At 40.8% G+C, this 8,310-nt stretch overlaps 1 pseudogene; it reads left to right on the top strand.

The window, feature by feature from the left end:
• The first annotated feature begins 572 nt into the window (after positions 1 to 572).
• LOC135051412 (5S ribosomal RNA) lies at positions 573 to 691 on the top strand (annotated as a pseudogene).
• The last annotated feature ends 7,619 nt before the right edge of the window (positions 692 to 8,310 follow it).

Here is an 8,310-nt window from a genome sequence, read left to right as displayed (position 1 = left end):
CCTCACCCATGCAGTATCCAAACACTTCCACCTTTGCCACAACTCGGATCCAGAGACGCTAACATACAAAGGCATTGAACTGGTAGCGCTAGGAGACAGAGGAGGAGACCTTTCGAATCTTCTTTCCAGGAGGGAGATGTATTGGATATACGAACTTAATACGCTTCATCCGGATGGCTTCAACGAAGGATATGAGATAGCACCTTTCCTGTGATGTAAGCTATTCCTACCCTCAAGGTTTACTCCTGCCTCCCTTAACCTTTTATCCGAATGAACACCATACTAACCACTTTCTATTTTGGCCGACCTTAGAAGTTGATCAGCATCTCGACCTGGTCAGTACCTGGATGGGAGACCCCCAGGGAATACCAGTTGCGCAGTGAACATGTTGAGAACTGCCTTAATTGTTAGGGCACTAATACGCTTAAACTCATTTTCTCTCTCACTAGTAGTTTGTATACTTCTCAGTCTACTCTGCTATATTTCCCTTATTACAACCCTCTTGGGTTTCCTTGGTAAGTCCTAGTGACATCCATTGTATTGAGAGACCCCGTCTCTAACCCAGCCCTAAACATTACAACCATACCTCCTTGGGGACGGCCAATACCGTCCGATCTTGGAAGCTAAGCAAGGCTGGGCCCGGTCAGTACTAGGATGGGAGACCACCTTGGGAGACCGGGTGTTGTAAACCCGGAGGCGCCTGGGGAACAGATCGGGATATCCCAGAAAATAATGGATGATGTCTTGTCCATAGCACACATGGACCTACTTCACCACGCTTACTTAAGCACTACTCACTGTTCTCACGTTCTCTCAAAATATATTTTTTCTATCTGTTCTATTTCTATTTTTTCTATGTAGTCCCATACGGTTCATTATTTATATAAATTCCATATCTATGTCCCTAGTGGTACTATCCATCTAATTATTATCAGTCTGCATCTTTTTTGCCGTTTTTATTTTAGTCTACTTTGTTATGTAACTTATACAACTGGTTTACCATCCCTATTTTGTTTATTTCGTTCTTCTTTTCATATACCCCCCGGGGAGCCGTATCACCAACATGCAAATCACCCCAAAGGCTCACGGACGCATCCATAACCTTTGCAGTGTGCACTAGAACAAAGTATCACACAGACCGCAGCTTTTGTATCTACCCGCGGCAGGACTGTGACTCTATGTCCGTTTAGATAACCAAAAAGATGGCCGCCACTCTCGAAAATGACAGCAAATGGACATCTCCACCGCATTGTGCCCAACCGGCGCATGCGCAGAATGGATTCAATGCCGTCGGAAGCGGGGCGGACGTGGGTCGGACGTGGGGCAGAAGTGACGATCCACACAGTCCGGACCGGAAGTTGACGGACTTAGCCGTTTTTTATGTTTTTCTAGTACTAGCATGTCCAGTTTCGACTAAGGAACACATTAGCAGTTTTCTCTATTGCACTATTTTCATGTGTACTTGTTTATACATGCGCTTTGAATATACGTTAACATTACACCAATTAACAAACAGGAAGTGATGTCAACAGTACATCCCCCAGTTATGAGGTATAAATATGTTCTGTCTCTAGCCTTTCACTACCCCTTGATGAAGTCCATGAGGGACGAAACGCGTTGGGTGCTACTCTGATTTTACCTCAACCTCTGAAGTTAAGCTACCTCTCCCCCTTTTTTATCTTTTATCCTGTATATTTTATAATTTATACCTTATTTTTCGTGTTTTTATGTACTTTTTTATGAATTTTGGCATATGTGTTTTTGACTTTTTTAGCTTTTGCCTTTGTTTTTTCTTTTTTCTTTTTATACAATGTTTCTTGACTAAGCTGTTTTTGAATACTATTATTATCTCACATATTACCCCTTTATAGTGCTGTGTCTTTTGAAATTAAATTTTATGTTTTTATAGCACCTGGTTCTTACATTATTGATTAGACACCTTTGGTCGCTTGCAAATACCTCATCCCCCTGCACCATTTTTTAACTTATAGGCATATATACCAGTGCCTTTATACGTTTTTGAGGTTTTTAAGCTGACACCCTAAATGTTTTGAAGGGAGTGTCCACCAGGCTATGTTCTGTTAATTATTCCAGAACATCTTTTTCCCATACTGTCGTATATACCTTAGATACTACATCTGTGGCGCTGCTAGCTTCTTTTATACATATATATATTTATATATATATATATATATATATATATATATACATACACATGTGCGTTTATATGTGTGTTTGTAAACAAACATATATATATATATATATACTGCTCAAAAAAATAAGGGGAACACTAAAATAACACATCCTAGATCTGAATGAATGAAATATTCTTATTAAATACTTTGTTCTTTACATAGTTGAATGTGCTGACAACAAAATCACACAAAAATTATCAATGGAAATCAAATTTATTAACCCATGGAGGTCTGGATTTGGAGTCATACTCAAAATTAAAGTGGAAAAACACACTACAGGCTGATCCAACTTTGATGTAATGTCCTTAAAACAAGTAAAAATGAGGCTCAGTAGTGTGTGTGGCCTCCACGTGCCTGTATGACCTCTCTACAACGCATGGGCATGCTCCTGATGAGGTGGCGGATGGTCTCCTGAGGGATCTCCTCCCAGACCTGGAATAAAGCATCCGCCAACTCCTGGACAGTCTGTGGTGCAACATGATGTCCCAGATGTGCTCAATTGGATTCAGGTCTGGGAAACGGGCGGGCCAGTCCATAGCATCAATGCCTTCGTCTTGCAGGAACTGCTGACACACTCCAGCCACATGAGGTCTAGCATTGTCTTGCATTAGGAGGAACCCAGGGCCAACCGCACCAGCATATGGTTTCACAAGGGTTCTGAGGATGTCATCTCGTACCTAATGGCAGTCAGGCTACCTCCGGTGAGCACATGAGGGCCGTGCGGCCCCCCAAAGAAATGCCACCCCACACCATTACTGACCCACTGCCAAACCGGTCATGCTGGAGGATGTTGCAGGCAGCAGAACGTTCTCCTTGGCATCTCCAGACTCTGTCACGTCTGTCACATGTGCTCAGTGAGAACCTGCTTTCATCTGTGAAGAGCACAGGGGGCCAGTGGCGAATTTGCCAATCTTGGTGTTCTTTGGCAAATGCCAAACGTCCTGCACGGTGTTGGGCTGTAAGCACAACCCCCACCTGTGTACATCAGGCCCTCATACCACCCTCATGGAGTCTGTTTCTGATCATTTGAGTAGACACATGCACATTTGTGGCTTGCTGGAAGTCATTTTGCAGGGCTCTGGCAGTGCTCCTGCTGTTCCTCCTTCAACAAAGGCGGAGGTAGCAGTCCTGCTGCTGGGTTGTTGCCCTCCTACGACCTCCTCCACGTCTCCTGATGTACTGGCCTGTCTCTTGGTAGCGCCTCCATGCTCTGGACACTACGCTGACAGACACAGCAAACCTTCTTGCCACAGCTCGCATTGATGTGCCATCCTGGATGAGCTGCACTACCTGAGCCACTTGTGTGGGTTGTAGACTCTGTCTCATGCTACCACTAAAGTGAAAGCACCGCCAGCTTTCAAAAGTGACCAAAACATCAGCCAGAAAGCATAGGAGCTGAGAAGTGGTCTGTGGTCACCACCTGAAGAACAACTCCTTTATTGGGGGTGTCTTGCTAATTGCCTATAATTCCCGCCTGTTGTCTATTCCATTTGAACAACAGCATGTGAAATTGATTGTCAATCAGTGTTGCTTCCTAAGTGGACAGTTTGATTTCACAGAAGTGTGATTGACTTAGAGTTGCAGTGTGTTGTTTAAGTGTTCCCTTTATTTTTTTGAGCAGTATATATATATATATATATATATATATATACATACATACATACAGGGGCGGATTGGCCATAGGGCTCACCAGGAAGATTCCTGGTAGGCCAACGTGTCTGTGGGGCCTGTTTTGCTATGACAGGCATCCCACCGCACTCCGTACACTGCATTGTCCCCATTTATTCTGTTATTCCATCTCTGCAGTACAGCAACTCTGCCATCTAGTGCTGCTGCCATGGTTAGACGGTATGTTATACCACTTTTGCTGCTCATATTACAGGGCCCCTTGTCTGCAGCAAAAGACACAAGGAAGGCAATTGCATACAATCAGGCCCTATGAGGAGGGACCCCAACCCCCTCACCAGACCTCACCCCTTCATCTGGGCTGCTTCCATACATTTCCCAGGCTGGTTTTCCATCCCAATCCACCCCTGTGTGTGTGTGTGTATATATATATATATATATATATATATGTATAGATGTGTCCACATACATCTTTGCTATATCCCGCCATGTATGGCACGTTTTTGCATGCCGTAGACTCAGAGATTTAGCCATGCCTTGTGATTTTTCTTAATTTGCTTCTTTAATATGTTACTTTATACATATTCTATTATGGCAAACAAAAAATTTAAAATTCATCCACTCGCTACACGTGAAAAACAGCTTAGCCGTGTTTTGAATGTTGTGCCAAATTGGTAAAAAAGCAAAGATGTAAGTGAACACATCTATATATAATTACTAGAAACTCTACTTACATTAGGCAATTAGCTCCGGTGCCCTCTGAAGTAATCTAATATCCAATAATGGCAGCGGCACTCGGGGACTTATTGCAAAAAAATCCTTTGTATTGGGACATGTCGAAGTTAAAAATATTACATATAGAGAACATACAGACTCCACACATTATGAGTCGCTATACTTGCGAATACGCACAGCGCGCACAGCAATATATGGTAACATACGCATTTACACAGACATGCCACAAAGATAGATTCAACACATAATGCATACAGCACATAAATTTAAACATATCAAGCACCAGACATCATAAGGTTTCAAATTATATAATGGAGTAACTTCATGTATGTGTATTATCGGAGCGGAGTAAGATGGACATGTCGTGCTAGGTTTCAAAGTAACCAGATTAATGTGTAGATTCATTTGATCCCTGTGATTAGGTTGTAGCACATTGCCATGAGTAGATATGATTAAATGTATGAAAGCTAAAGTCACTCTTATTAGAACAATGAACTTCCTGGAAGACAGCATGTTTGTAGCTTGGTACCGGTGGCTATCTCCTGTAATTACACCATCAAGGCTGGACGTTGCTTGCATATGAACTGACCAATGACTCATCATGAATGAGAAAGTTCCCTTCCCTATACCAATAACAAGAGATCTGTGCACGCCCCCAACAGACTCAGTGTATAGCTGATCACACACAAAGAGCCGGCTGCCCTGTTTGTCCCAGACGCTGATCGAGATGGGTTTCTGCCGATACTCTGCTGTGAGCATGGAGGGGGAGCGTAGGGAGCATTGAGGGAGATGGTAATTGTATTGTTGGCTGTGTCTGTAATGAATTAGTTTGTAATAACTGCTTAGTGTGTAAATTGTAACCATGTAACTATATATATACTGTACATTGTGATATATTGAATACATATCCTTTTAATAACAAATATATACATCAATGAGCTTTGGAACTCAGATAATGTGTGGGTGTATTGTTTTCTCTTATGGGATGTAGTGTTTTGCGATGTATAGCGCACATTCATAGCACATGGTAATAAGATGTGCAGGCGTCCACAGTATATATTAGAGCTGGCATTTTAAATATTTGTTAGAAAGTAATTTGAGATGAACAGATGGGGGCTGCGTCCACGATATTACGTTCTTAATGATTGCACTGTTCAAACGCCGCTGTGGTCTACCAGCTAACGATGGACGCATCGCAACATGCTGCCAAATCACTTCCGTTTGTTTTGTTGTGTTATCAGTAAGGCGCTGATATTAAATTCAAGGGAGAGTGTGTTTCTCACAATATTTAAAATGCTACAGCGTATTTTTATTAGAAACACAGAATTAAAAGGACTGCGCTTGTCGCTGCCTGATACATTTTGGTTTTCTAGCATATTTTTATTGTTGAAAAAACAAAGTTCAAATAAGTCATATTGTGTTTGATTCAGATTGGATTGTTTATCTGTTAAGTAAATTTAAAGAACATTTAAAAGTTGCTGCATAGCCATAATATAGCTTTGTTAGCATGCTGAGAAAATTCGTATACTTTTAATACCCAGGCCTAAAGTAACTTTTGGTGCCTGTATAGATTGTGATTTCTTTGTGACAAAAGAGCAGCATGGTCTGTCCTCCATTTTGGGCTAGCCACATGGCCTGTCCACCATCTTGTTCAATCCACATGGATGTGAAATGGGGAGGAGGTGTGGCCATTTTAAGAAGGTCACTTTCTAAATAGCTGACTTTCAGTCTAGTTAAAACAATCAGTTTCCTTTGTCACAAAGAAACAATACATATCTACAAATCCAGCACCATTTATAAGTTACCAATGAATTTATTTAACCCATGCCATAGTCAATTACAAATAGTTTCAATTGGGCCTAGTGAGAGTAAATGGTGAGATAGGTGAATGCTTTTTTTTTTTTTTTTTTTTCCTATCTGTGTGTAATTCCCTTACATCAAGTGGGGGAGTTGCACACAGATAGAAAGGGAAAAGAGAGGGTTTTTTTCCTTTCTTTTTCTTCCAAGACTTGTTGACTCTGTTTGCTAAGGTAGGATAGCCATTGAAATGTTGATTAACTTGTGTAACTACTTTCTTGTACAAGCAAGGCAAATATCTTTGATATGCAAATCATAGAGGCTCTGATAGAATACAGTCATTCAGCGTGCCCACGAATACATATGAAGGTGTTTCATAGAAGTGCAGTATATAGTGTATATATATATATATATATATATATATATATATATGTGTGTGTGTATATATATATATATATAATATTATTATAATTATGTGTATATTTATATCAGTGTATGTTCTGCAAGATAATAAAAGATAACCAGCGCTACTAAAAAAATGGTTGCTAGACGGTGTACATAAAAATTCAACAGCTTTTAATTAATAATGGAGAGAGAATAATGTCCATTTGGGTGTCCTTCAGGTGCTGATATGGAGTCCACAATAAAGATGAACAGGATACTTCTTAGCTCAACGCGATTCCCTGGGTTGTTATACCCCAGCTTCCTCGGGAAGCTACTGAGGAAGCTGGGGTACAACAACCAAGGGAAACGCGTTGAGCTAAGAAGTATCCTGTTCATCTTTATTGCGGACTCCATATCAGCACCTGAAGGACACCCAAATGGACATTATTCTCTCTCCAACAGAAAGCTCCCATTAATTTCTGCACAGACTGTGGACACCCTAGGGCATTTTTCCATCTGGACATTGCTATATGCTCACATATTGGGGACTGCATTACATTGGGCAACGCCAGCCACCTTTGTGCCTATAGGAGGAATCTGGAGAAGGTCCTAAGTCCGTATGGTGAATATACTTTGGAGTCAGATATGCAATGAAAAGTTATTAATAACTGATACCTGCATACCTATTTTATTCTAATTCATATTATTAATTAAAAGCTGTTTAATTTTTATGTACACCGTCTAGCAACAATTTTTTTAGTAGTGCTAGTTATCTTTTATTGTACTGTTCTACGTACTTATTGTACTAAACAGGGGTCTCACAAACCCCTGACTTTTTCCAGCTGCTTTAAACAGACAGTAAGCACACACACACAATTTTTCTTCTTTTTTATGTTCTGCAAGATAGCTATCCAATCTGAATCATAGCATTTAAATTATAGATTGCAGTCATTATAGATCTGTGTGAAATCGGATACATTTATTTGATATATATATTTGAATTAGTGTGTTAAGGGAGTAATTATAAAAACATGAAACGCAATTCTGGCCTACTCGTTTAGGTTTATACGGAACAATTGTGTGCCGCGTTAGTGAGTAATAGTAGTTTTTATTGCTCACATTTATCGAGATAGTGTGGTTTATTAAATTGTGAACGCACGTTTGTAAACGTGGTACAGTATGTGAGGACAGCGTACAGAGGCGCACACGTGGCGTAAGGTTGCACACGTGGCGTAGAGGCATGCACGGTCGCGTGTTTACGCAAGGTTGCGTAGAGTTGCAGGCGCAAGATATAACTACACGATAGCTGTTCAATTTAAGGTGGGATTATATTAAATACTGTAGCACATAACTATCTGATTTCAAAAGCAGGTTACCTTGATATTTTGTTTAAACTATACTAGCTCTGGGGTAAAGTAGCCAATCAAAGGGAGTGATATTTTTCTGTACAGAAAAAGAATAAAAACTGTGTAATTGAGTGAGTGAAAGTAGGAGTGAACAGTTGTCGAACCCCGGAAGTCGGGCTCCAGTGGTGACACTGAGAAAACAGAGGCTCGGTGGCGTGAGGCGGCTG

Source organism: Pseudophryne corroboree, chromosome 2 (genome assembly GCF_028390025.1).
Source record: "Pseudophryne corroboree isolate aPseCor3 chromosome 2, aPseCor3.hap2, whole genome shotgun sequence".
In the NCBI taxonomy this organism is placed as follows: Eukaryota; Metazoa; Chordata; class Amphibia; order Anura; family Myobatrachidae; genus Pseudophryne; species Pseudophryne corroboree.
Note: the sequence above shows the minus strand (reverse complement) of the source record. Positions and strands in the feature narration are given on the sequence as shown.